This window comes from Penaeus chinensis, chromosome 27 (assembly GCF_019202785.1).
Source record: "Penaeus chinensis breed Huanghai No. 1 chromosome 27, ASM1920278v2, whole genome shotgun sequence".
Classification (NCBI taxonomy): domain Eukaryota; kingdom Metazoa; phylum Arthropoda; class Malacostraca; order Decapoda; family Penaeidae; genus Penaeus; species Penaeus chinensis.
The window spans coordinates 12,445,484-12,457,983 of NC_061845.1; the positions used below are offsets into that span (position 1 = coordinate 12,445,484).

The window sequence follows — 12,500 nt, forward strand, 5'->3', positions numbered from 1 at the left end:
TTGTGAAATGGAGACACACCTGCGTATATTGAACTCCACTCGATACTCTGCTTTACAATATGGGGTATATGTATGCATACGTGTACGTATGCATACATATCTATGCATACATACGTATGCACAGACACAGATACAGATACACACACTCACACACACACACACACACACACACACACACACACACAAAGTAACACACGCAAACTAAAACACACACACACACACACACACACACACACACACACACACACACACACACACGATGTAGACACCCTTGCAAACCTATGAAAAACCCAAGTCAGTCTCGGCACATAATCGTCACATCCCATTAACATAAAACTTCTATTCCTCTCTTCGCATCTAACTTTTTTCCTGCAAACCATAACTCATCGGCCACAACGCGTCACATACAACATCATGCAACATATTCCACATGTTTATGTTGTTTTGGTCTTCTGCCCTGTATACACGAGCTGGCAAGATATGATCTCTCGTCCTTCTTGCTTACTTCTCTCTTTCCCTTCTTCTTCTTTTTCTTCCTTGACGTCTCCTTCCCTTCCTTTGTCTCTTGTCCGTTATCTTTTTCTTGATTCTAATTTCTATCTATCTACGATTTTGAAAATATGTTTCTCATTTTTTTCCTTCTCTTTATTTTTTACTTAGTACTCTTCCCTCTTCTTCCTTTTCATTTCATTTCTTTCCTCTATATCCTTTCTTCCTCTCGGCCTTCCTCTTCTTCCCCTTTCCTCCCCCCCCCCCCTGCTGTCACCCCTTTCTTCCTTTTCCACCTCTCTCTTCCTCTTCTTCTCCCCATTCCCTCCTTTCCCTCCTTCTGCATCAACCCCCCACTCTCCAACTCCCCCTTCCCCCATTTTCCCAAGCGAATAATGAAGTCAGAAAATCATGTGACGCAACCCTCCCCCCCCCCCCTACTTTCCCAGTCACGGACACTGCAATTGACGTCACAAAGGAGGAAGAAAATGCCGGGAGGGGAAGGGAGGGGAAAAAAGTAAACACAAACAGGAATAAAGTGACGTCATACTAGGAGAGGTTGAGGGGAAAGAGGGGGTGAGGTTAGGAGGTTTCTGTAAGTGAGTGAGTGAGTGAGTGAGTGAGTGAGTGAGTGAGTGAGTGAGTGAGTGAGTGAGTGAGTGAATGAGTGACTGAGTGTGTGTGTGTGTGTTAAAGCCTGCGAGTATGTCTACACCTAACCCTTGCGTGCCCCACCACCCTCCTCGCCAAGACATGCCTCCGCCTCCGCAATCAGGGCCAAAGTCTCGCATCTTCTGCACACGAAGCCCAGAGCCTCACCGTGGGACCAAACGCCATGGTGAGTCGCAAAATTTACTTTCCTGATATGTGGTCTTAGCGCCCCAAAGCCTATGAACGGAGGGGGCAAGGAGAGGGGTTGGAAAGTAGGTGTGGAGAGGGGGGAAAGAGGAGAGAAGGAAGGAGGGGTGAGAGTGGATAGTGGGGAGAGAGGGGGGGCAGGGGAGAGAGGGGGGGGGGGCAGGGGAGGGATGGGGAGTGGAGGGGAGGGTTTGCGGAGGCGTGAAGATGGGGGAGGGATCTAGTGAATAAGACTTCGTTAAAATGTTAGCAAAGTTTGAACTATTTATGTACTCGTTTATATAAAACCGAAAACAAACTTTTTTACTCCAAAAAAATAATAACTGTAACTATTCTTCGTCTCACTTATTTACGATATTACTATGGGCATTTTTCCCTTTTAAACACTCTCTCAGCCTTTCTCTCTCTCTCTCTCTCTCTTTTCCTCTCCTCCCGTTCCCTTCCACTCCTCTAATTTTCTCTTCTTACTCTTTCACTGCTCCCCTCCCACTCTCTCTCTCTCTCTCTCTCTCTCTCTCTCTCTCTCTCTCTCTCTCTCTCTCTCTCTCTCTCTCTCTCTCTCTCTCTCTCTCTCTCTCTCTCCCCCCCCCCCCCCTCTTCATGGCGCCACGACGAATGCGAAATGAGAAGCACTTGTGAGACGGACAGACATCTGGATGAATCTGGCAAGGAAACCGATTATAAATGTCGACTTTCCCCATGTCGACATTCCAAGAGGGGTGGGGTGGGGGGGGGGTAGACGGGACGCCCAGGGATAGGGGGGGGGAGGGAGGTTTTGACTCACCCACGAAGAGGCTGCAAAGGAAGCGGAGATAGTTGTCAGTGACGTCAAATATCTTGTCCCTTTTCCTCGCGTGTTGTTTGTTTTGATCTTATTAATGCTGTTTGTCCCACCGGCTCATTTGGTTCCATTTTGTTCATTTTTTGTCGGCCTAGGTGTCTGTCTACATGTAACTACGTCTGATTATCCGTCTATCTATTTCTCAGTGTTTGTTTGTTCGTTTGTTTGTATTCATGTGTGTGCTTGTGTGTGTGTATGTGTGTGTGTGCGTGTGTGTGTGTGTGTGTGTGTGTGTGTGTGTGTGTGTGTGTGTGTGTGTGTGTGTGTGTGTGTGTGTGTGTGTGTGTGTGTGTGTGTGTGTGTGTGACCGACTGCCTGCCTGCCTGTCTGTCTGTCTGTCTGTCTGTCTGCCTGCCTGTCCTGTCTGTCCGTCGTCTGTCTGTCTGTCTGTCTGTCTGCCTGCCCGTCCGTCCGTCCGTCCGTCTGTCTGTCTGTCCGTCTGTCTGTCTGTCTGTCTGTCTGTCGCCTTCCTTTCCGTTCCTCTCCCTGCCTCCTTCCAGCCCTTTCATCGGGCATTTCCGTTTCCCCCTTTCCCCATTTTCTTTCAGTCGTCTTGCATCTTTCTCCCCTCTAACATCTTGTTCTCTCCCCTTACTTTATTGTCAGTCTCCCTCGTCCTAATTTCCCTCTCGGGTTCCCCTAACGTCAACTCTGCTCAAAACCGTATTTTAAGCGCTATTTATATAGACCTTTATTTCACTTTTATGCATGTGTATGTTTGATATATATATATATATATACATATATATATATATATATATATATATATATATATAGAGAGAGAGAGAGAGAGAGAGAGAGAGAGAGAGAGAGAGAGAGAGACAGACAGAGAGAGAGAAAGAGTTTTTTTTTTTTTTTTTTTTTTTTTTTCTTTTCTTTCCTTTTTTTTTACTTATGATTCAAATTTTTCAGATTCAAAACTTTGGTTTCGTGTTTCTGAAATACTTGCTGCTATGCTTTAAATATATATTTTTTTTCCCATGTCATTGAAAATATTTTTGTTTCTGCTTGTACACTGGGGAAAGAAAATCTTTTTCTCTTCGCTCTCTCTGATAATGATGATGATGATGATGATGATGATGATGATGATAATAATGATGATGATGATGATGATGATGATGATGATGATGATGATGATGATGATGATGATGATGATGATGATGATGATGATGATGATGATGATGATGATGATGATAATGATGATGATGATGATGATGATGATGATGATGATGATGATGATGATGATGATGATGATGATGATGATGATGATGATGATGATGATGATGATGATGATGATGATGATAATAATAAAAATAACAATAATAATAATAATAACAGCAACAATAATAATAATAACAATAATAACAATAATAATAATAATAATAATAATAATAATAATAATAATAAATAAATAATAATAATAAATAAATAATAATAATAATAATACAAATAATAATAATGACAATAATACTAATAATAATAAGAGAGAGAGAGAGAGTATAAAAGAGAGATCACAACAAATCTATTTAACACCGAAAAAGCTTCTCCCTCCCCTCCCTTCCCTACGCCCCCCCCCTCTTTCCACAACCCCAGGAGACCAATGATAAGACAGATAGCGACGTGTGATATTATCGCACGGGTGATTGAGGCCGAAGAAGAGGTCATCCGAGAATACATTAGGAAGGGTGGCACCGGCGGAGAGTGCCACGTACAACGCAAACGAATCAGTGTACCGTGAGGCTTGATGGGCAGACGGGATGGGAAGGGGGGGGGGGTAGGGGGCAGGAGGGGAAAGAAGACAGTGAGATAAGAGGGAGGGAGGATAAAAGGGGGTGGGGGGGGGGAGAGGAGGGAGGGGATGAAGCTGTTGGAGGGATTTTAGAATGAGGCGAGAGGGAGGAGAGAATGAAATGAGAGGAAACGAGAGAGGAGAAGATTGGAAAGCAGAGAAGAGCAAAAGAGAGGAGAGAAGAGAAGAGGAGAGGAATGCAGAAGAGGAGAGTGGAGGAAAGGAGAGAAGAGGAGAGTTGAAGAGAGAAAAATGAAAGAGAGCGGTCGGGATGGAGAGGGAGAGAGAGAGAGAGCTTCCGAAATGCGCAGCGATAAGTGAAAAAGTTCCAGCAGACGGGAATCTGATTGGATAATATTGTTACGCTCACTTCGGCAACTTGACAAGGCCGGAAGGGAGAAACAAAAACTTGTTACATTTATATAGCCTATCAATAACCCTCTAGGACGGTAAAAAGGCCGGGGAAGATGGTAACACGTTTTTTTCTTTTTTTTTTCTTTGAATGATTCTTGTTTGCGGCGGCGCTGGGTGGCAGTTCCCGCTTTCTTTGTGTGTTTTATTTCGCTTTCTCCGTTTTCGGCTTGTGTTAGTAAAATAACTTTTCCTCTTTCATTTTGTCTGTCTCTGTTTGTCTTTTTATGTCTCTTTCTCTTTGCTCTCTTTGCTCTCTCTCTCTCTCTCTCTCTCTCTCTCTCTCTCTCTCTCTCTCTCTCTCTCTCTCTCTCTCTCTCTCTCTCTCTCTCTCTCTCTCTCTTTCTCTTTCTCTTTCTCTTTCTCTTTCTTTCTTTCTTTCTTTTTCTTTTCCTCTCACTACCTCTCCCAATCCCTCTTCCTCCTCCTTTCCTTCCCCTTCTCCTTCCCCTTCCTTTCCCTCCCTCTCATTCTCCCCTAATTCATCTGATCCAATACCAAATTTTCTAAACACAGAGGGATCAGAACTCGGTCGGAGGCTCGAGCAAAACAATCCTCCCCTTCTCATTCCCATTTTCTTTAATAAGCAAAAAGAAAAAAAAAAAAAAAAAAAAAAAAAAAAAAAATACTAATAATAATAATGGTGGATAATGAAACTGATATCATTTTTCGTTTTACTCAATACAGTAATTGGACATATCCCGTGTATGTTTACATTAATTCGTGTCGTGTATGTTTGATTCAATTCTCATCTGTTTAATGATGTTGGGTAAACAAGATGAGAGCAATGATTAGATAAAAAAAAAACATTTGTGTCTCGTCCTTTGTCTATGACAATAATGTGGCTAAACTCACTGGAAGATGTTATATATGTATTTTGTTCCTCTCCCCCCCCTCCCACTCCTCTCTCTCTCTCTCTCTCTCTCTCTCTCTCTCTCTCTCTCTCTCTCTCTCTCTCTCTCTCTCTCTCTCTCTCTCTCTCTCTCTCTCTCTCTCTCTCTCTCTCTCTCTCCCTCTCTCTCTCTCTCTCTCTCTCTCTCTCTCTCTCTCTCTCTCTCTCTCTCTCTCCCTCTCTCTCTTTCTCTCTCTCTCTCTCTCTCTCTCTCTCCCTCTCCCTATCTCTCTTTGATTAATTATCTTCCTGTCTCTCTCTAATCACCCCCATTTCTAATCAACGAAACCTCTTCATGACTCCAGCTATCTAGGCCAACAGAACGACGAGAGCACACAATGCGGGAACATATGTTGCAAGCGCAAGCAAAACAAGGCGACTGATACCGAGAAACGTCTTTGTTCGTTTGCTTGTCCGGGCTTTTATGAATCGTCGTTTTCTTTGACCATGCAACAGCAACAGGATGATAAGGACGAAGAAAAAAGAAAAGGAAAAGAATAGAAAGAGAGACAAAGAAATGTAGCGTGGGAGCTAACCTAAATCTCCTGCTTATATCATGGGAATGTACAAGAAGGGGTGAGGTGAGGGGAGGGGAGGGCGTCGGGGAGGTGAATGGGGGGGGGAGGGGAGGTGAATGGGGGGTGGGGGAGGCATACCAATCAAGAGTAGGGAGATGCGTGTAACGTGGATGCTGATGATGCACGTTTTTGGAGAGGTTAAATCACATGATCCTCCAAGGCATCCTTCAGGCTTAGGGATAATATGTTTGCAGGCTCTGCAAAAGCTGCTTTGACGAGCCTTTGGGAAGGAGGGAGGGAGGGAGGGAGGGAGGGAGGGAGGGAGGGAGGGAGGGAGGGAGAGGGTGAAGGAGAAAGGGATGGAGAGAGGCAGGGTGAAAGGGAGGGAAAGAGGGAGAAAGAGGGAGACAGAGATAGATAGATGAAGAGAGAGATGATATGAGGGAGATGAAGAAGGAGAGAAGAGAAGTACGAAATAACGGCGAAGAAAATAAATTCCTCTACTTCTTCCTCCTCTCCCCCCCCCCCCTTCTCGGTCCCTCCGTTATCCAAACACCTCAAATCCAACAATTAATCTTCAATATCGTTCACAAATTCGAGCCACTCCCTCTTTCCCCATTCCCCTCCCACCTACCTACCTCTCCCCCCCCCCACCCCATACCTTATCCTCCTTCTCTCTCTTCCCCTACCTACCTCCTCCTCCCACCTACCTATCTTCTCTCCCCCCCAACCTTCCTTTCCTCCTCCTCCCCCACCTACCTACCTCTTCTCTCCCATCCCATCCCATCCCTTCCCCTCCTCCTCTCCCCCCCCCCTGCCTACCTCCATACTCCCCACCACCTACCGAACTCAAACGAGCGAGCAGACAAACCCAGAAGTCCCAAGACACCTGCGCGGCCACGAGAGCGTAAAACGACCACAAAATCCTTATGAAAAGCTCAAGCCAACCGGAAAGGAGGCAGACAACGGACACGGGATCTCGAGACACACAGATACTGAAAGAGAGAGAGAGGGGGGGGGAGAGGGAGAGGGGGAGGGATAGGGAGAGGGATAGGGATAGGGAGAGGGAGAGGGAGAGGGGGGAGGGAGGGGGAGGGATATATATATATATATATATATATATATATATATATATATATAGAGAGAGAGAGAGAGAGAGAGAGAGAGTGAGTGAGTGAGTGAGTGAGTGAGTGAGTGAGTGAGTGAGTGAGTGAGTGAGTGAGTGAGTGAGTGAGAGAGAGAAAGAAGGAGAGAAATGGTAGGGAAGCTATGTCTCCCTTTATCCCCCAATAAGGGATTATTTTGACAGCAAAAAACAAACAAAGGGTCAACGTGTTGTGTTTCAAACCAACGACCAAAACATACCGGCAAAAAAAAAAAATAATAAACACGCAGATGAAAAACACGATCAGACACACAGCACTACCCCCACAAAAATCTTAACATAAACAGAGAAAATCAAAACAGAAAAAGGCCTAAATAGATCAAAATAAAACAAAATTCAAACGACCTCTCACAATCCAAGAGTCAATCAAGGCCACCGAGTTAACGGGTAGCAATCGGTAGTGTTCTGCCCGTAACGACCTGCCATTGAGTCGTTTACGGGCACTGCTCTTCGCTCGGCGTCGGGTTTCAAAATCTTAATCGGAAAAGAATAGCGTTCGAGGAGGAGGAGGAGGGAGGAGGAGGAGGGAGGAGGCAGGGGGGAGGGGGGGGAGTAGAGTAGCTGGATGGAAGGGAGGGAATATAGGGAAGCAGAGGGATGAATTGGAGGAGGGGAACGAACCGGGGGAGAGGTGAGAGACGGAGGAAAGGGTAGGCAGAGTCGTGGCTGGATGGAGAGAAGGGATAGAGAAAGAAATGGAGGATAGGGCTGGGCGAGAATAGGGGGGGAGAGAAAGAGAAGGAGAAAGAAGAGAGGCGAGGAGAGGAAGGAAGGGAAAAGAGGAGTATCTGGACGGGGTGGGAGAAGACGGGGAGGAAAAGAGAGTAAAATTAGGTGAGCTAACAGGGAGGGGGAAGAAAAGAAAAAAAGAGAAAAGAAATGAAGAGAGAGGAGAAAATGTTAGAGAAGAGGCAGATATTCCGAGGAAGAGAGGGGGAAGGAGAGGAAACTAGGAGGAAAGGAGTGAGTGAGGGGGAGGCTAATCACTATAGGGTCTGCAATCAATTATATCCGGGTGGAACAAAGGATAAAAATGCCAGAAGGAACATGACCCGAGTTTAATGAACTGAAATTTTAAGGGGGGGGGGGGGGGGGGCATTCGAAGCTGCTATTGCGTAACATTTTCCTTGGGGTTTGGGGGACGGTGATTACGCCTTGATGTTTTCTCTTGAGGAGAGTGCGTCATAAACAGATTAGATTTCAGTCTTTAAAGGTTTTTTTTTCGCGTTTTACTTTATCTCTTCCATAACCCATGCTCTCTCTCTGCCGTCCTCTCTCTCTCTCTCTCTCTTTCTCCCGTCCTCTCTCCCTCTCTCTCTCTCCCGTCCTCTCTTTCTCTCTCTCTCCCGTCCTCTCTTTCTCTCTCTCCCGTCCTCTCTCTCTCTCTCCCGTCCCTCTCTTCTCTTTTTCTCTCTCTCTCTCTATCTCTCTCTCTGCATCTATTCCCTTCTCTGTGCATCTATCCTTCCTTCTCCTCCAACCCCCTCCTCCTCCGACCCCAAACGGTCTCAGGCAAGTCATGTGATTTAATGAATTCTTAAGTCTTTATTTCTGTCCACCCGCCGCCGGTACTGTTCTTTTGAGCCATTATGTTGAAAGCTGGGAGTGTACATGTACATACGTGTACACAGACGTACATAAACAAACCGTCAGATACAGCTGCACATGCAAATGCACAAATACAAACACATATGGAGAGAGAGAGGGAGATAGGGAGAGAGACAGGGAGAGAGGGAGAGAAGGAGAGAGGGAGAGAGGGAGAGGGAGAGAGGGAGAGGGAGAGAGGGAGAGAGGGAGAGGGAGAGAGGGAGAGGGAGAGAGGGAGAGGGAGAGGGAGAGGGAGAGGGAGAGAGGGAGAGAGAGAGAGAGAGAGAGAGAGAGAGAGAGAGAGAGAGAGAGAGAGAGAGAGAGAGAGAGAGAGAGAGAGAGAGAGAGAGAGAGAGAAGACAAATACCCAAGACACCGTACCTCCCCTACGCTTTTCCCTACTGCCCCCACCCCTCCCCCTCTCCTCTCCCCATCCCTCGTCACCATGTCCAGCGAGCGACCTTGTCTTCAAATGGTTTAATAACACTATTGCTGCCCCGACCCGCTCGGAGGCATGTCTGGACGGCCGTTCGTATATCACCCAAATTACAGCCCGTGTATGTCAGCTTACAGCAGATGGGACCTGAAGGGAGGGGGTTGAGGAGCAAGGGGATGGGAAGAAGGAGGAGGAGGAGGAAGACAGGGTGAAGGAAGAAGAAGAGAGGGAGGAGGAAGAAGGAGAAGGAGGAGGAAAAGGATGGGGGGAGGAAGAGACAGAGGTGGCATTGGTAATGGTGGTGTTAAAATTAGGAAAGGAAGAAGCAGGAGGAGGAGCAAGGGGAAGATAAAAAGTAGTAGTAGAAGAAGAAGAAAAAGGAGATATGAAACGAGGAGGAGGAAGAAGATGGAATGAATACGCTTATGGGAAACGGACGGAGGAGAAATTCAAAGATAAGACGGCAAAGAAAAACGAAGAAGAAGAGTAACGATGAAGAGGCGGGAGAAAGGAGAAGGAGAAGACAACAGAAGTGAAGTCAATAGACAGCTAATCATCGTCATCTGATGACAGGACAACCAACACAAACAAACAAACTCACGCACACCCAGAAAAGACAGACGACCCATAACAAATAACCCGATTTACTTCCCCACAAGTTTTTTTTTTTTTTTTTCCTTTCCTCCCGTTATTCATTTAGTTTTTATCTTCCTCCACCCATTAATAGCGACGCCGAAAATCAATTAGTTAATAACATTACGATCTTCCGTAAAGACAGCTCCATTGACCAAGCCGAGGCAGCTCAGGAAGCGAGGAAGGGAAGCCATTAAGGTCGAAAATCCCATTAGCGAGCGGTAACGGGACGGGCCATTGTGCTTGCTGTGGGATGGCATTCTGATGACGCTGAATCACGTGCTGCCTCGAGACAAACCATTGTGTTTCCTAACAGCTGACGATGGAGGAAGCAAGGAAGGGGTGAGGGAGGGGGGAGGGGAGGAAGAGGAATGGGAGGAAGCAAGGAAGGAGAGGGGGGAGGGGGAGTGGGAGGGGGGAGGGGAGGAAGAAGAAGGGGAAGAAGAGGAAGGAGAGAAAGCAAGGAAGGGGAGGCGGAGAGGAAGGAGGGAGAGAAGGGAGAATGAGGGAGGAAGGGAAAGGAAAGGACGGAAAGGAGGGGAAGAGGAGGGAGGATGATAGGGGAGAGGTGGAGAAGGAGGGGAGAAGAGAGGAACTAGGGCGAATATGATGAAGGGAGAGAAAGACGGAAGACATGAGGAATTAACGGAAATGGAGGAAGAGGATAATGAAAGCAAGTGAAAGAAGAAAGAACAAAAATAAAAGGAAAATGAGGAGAATAAAATACATCTCAAAACACGTAAAATCAAACAAAATTAGATAAAATAAACATAAAGGACACAAAAAAAGAATAAAAAGGACTGAAAAATATATAAAAATGACAATAATAACAATAATTATAATAATAATAATAGTAATAATAATGATAATCATGATAATAATAATAATAATAATAATAATAATAATAATAATAATAACAAAATAAAAAATATAAAAAAATAATAAAACAATAAAAAATAAAAAATAATAACAATAATAATAATAATAATAATAATAATAATAATAATAACAACAATAATGTTAATAACAATAATAATAGCAATAATAATAATAACAATAATGAAAGCAATAAACGAGAAACAAATGCCAACATAAATCTTTAAAAATCAAATCACAACGCATGACAATCAAGACCCCGAAATGACAACAGAGCTATAGTGACACTATAATCACTCCCCCCCCCCCTCCTCCTCCCCTAACTTCACCAGAGTGATGACTTCTCTTGATTCACTCCGCTTGTTTAAGTCGCAGGATTATCCCATAAAGCTGATTGCTAATTTAGGAAAGAGAGAGAGAGAAAAAAAATAGTAGACACGTGTTGTTGTTTTTTTGTTGTTGTTGTTGTTGTTGTTGTTGTTGTTGTCATTTCCTTCTCTGTATATCTCCTTGACGAGTTCCTTCTCATCACGTGAGGCCTTTGTTGTCTGGAATCGTCTTGGAGGCGGGTCGGCGTCGCAGTCTCTCTGTTCTCATTTATTACGTCTTTCTTTTGCGGGAGAAGGAGAGGGAGGGGGGAAGGGGGGGAGGGGGGAGGGGGGAGGGAGAGAGGGAGTGGCAGGGAGGGGTAGGAAAGAGAGAGAGAGAGAGAGAGAGAGAGAGAGAGAGAGAGAGAGAGAGAGAGAGAGAGAGAGAGAGAGAGAGAGAGAGAGAGTAAAGAGAGAGAGAAAAAAAAATTGACCACCACACAAAAACCACGAGGGAAAAAAAACAAAACAACAACAACAACAACAAAACCCAGCCCAACAGAGCGCCAGCAACATTTCCCCCCCCAAGACGCCAGCCCCCCCCCCCCTCTCCCCCTCGCCCGCGCTCGCAGGACTAGCATAACAATCCTTTAAATCTGAGAGGTTAATCCACATTGATTTTGCGATTCCGTCTTAATTAAAACTGAAGCGCGGGATCAGGGCGGAGGGAGTAATTTTCCTCCGCGGGAGAACCCGGGCCTCGCGGGCGGGATCCTTCGAGTCCCACTCCAAGGAGGGGGACGAGGAGGAGGAGGAGGCAAAGGAAGGGCATGGGGAAAGAAGAGAGGGAGAGGGGAGGGAAGGGGAGGATGAGGTAGATGGAGAGGTGCATGGGACAGGAGGAAGAAGAGGAGAATAGGGGAAGGGGAGAGAAGGAGGAGTATGATGATGATGAAGATGAAGATGAAGATGAAGATGAAGATGAAGATGAAGATGAAGATGAAGATGAAGATGAAGATGAAGATGAAGATGAAGATGAAGATGAAGATGAAGATGATGATGATGATGATGATGATGATGATGATGATGATGATGATGATGATGATGATGATGATGATGAGGAGGAGGAAGAGGAGCATGAGAGACAGAGAAAGGATGCGGGATGGGAGGAGGAAAGAAGAAGGAAAATTAGAAGGACGCGAGGGAAGGAGGGAGTGTGAAAGGGAAACAAAAATCGAAACGGAGTTGTAGGAAAATAAAACGAAAAAGAACAAAGACCAGTGGAATAGACAGGGGACAAGGACAAGGAAGAGAAAAGGGGGCAAGTCAGAAGGAAGGGGGACAGAAAGGCGGAGAAAGTGGAGGAGAAAAGGATGAGGGATGAACCGCTCGGGAGAAGGAAGGTGAAGAGATGACTGACAATAGCAAGATGAAAACAGATTGCAGTCATAAGAAACAAACAACAGGAAAAAGGAAAAACAGAGGCTATAAACAAAAGCAAACAAAACTGTTACAAAAATCAAAATGACAGGCACCGGAACAGAGGAGACGGAAAGAGGTCTAAATATAACTGGGGACGCAGGACATCCCCCTCCCCCCCCTCCCCTCCACACCGGCGCATCCTCCTCTTCCTGTTTTCAATTCCCGCATCTCGGCCTAGTCCTCCGCCTCCTCTGGGTACTGATGCACAGGTTCCA

The 12,500-nt window shown here is 45.6% G+C and overlaps 1 protein-coding gene across 4 annotated transcripts in view; it reads right to left on the bottom strand.

Annotated features, from left to right (window-relative positions):
* LOC125039682 (uncharacterized protein C18B11.02c-like) overlaps positions 1-12,500 on the bottom strand; it is a 592,850-nt gene that overhangs the window by 88,363 nt on the left and 491,987 nt on the right. The window lies entirely within an intron of this gene.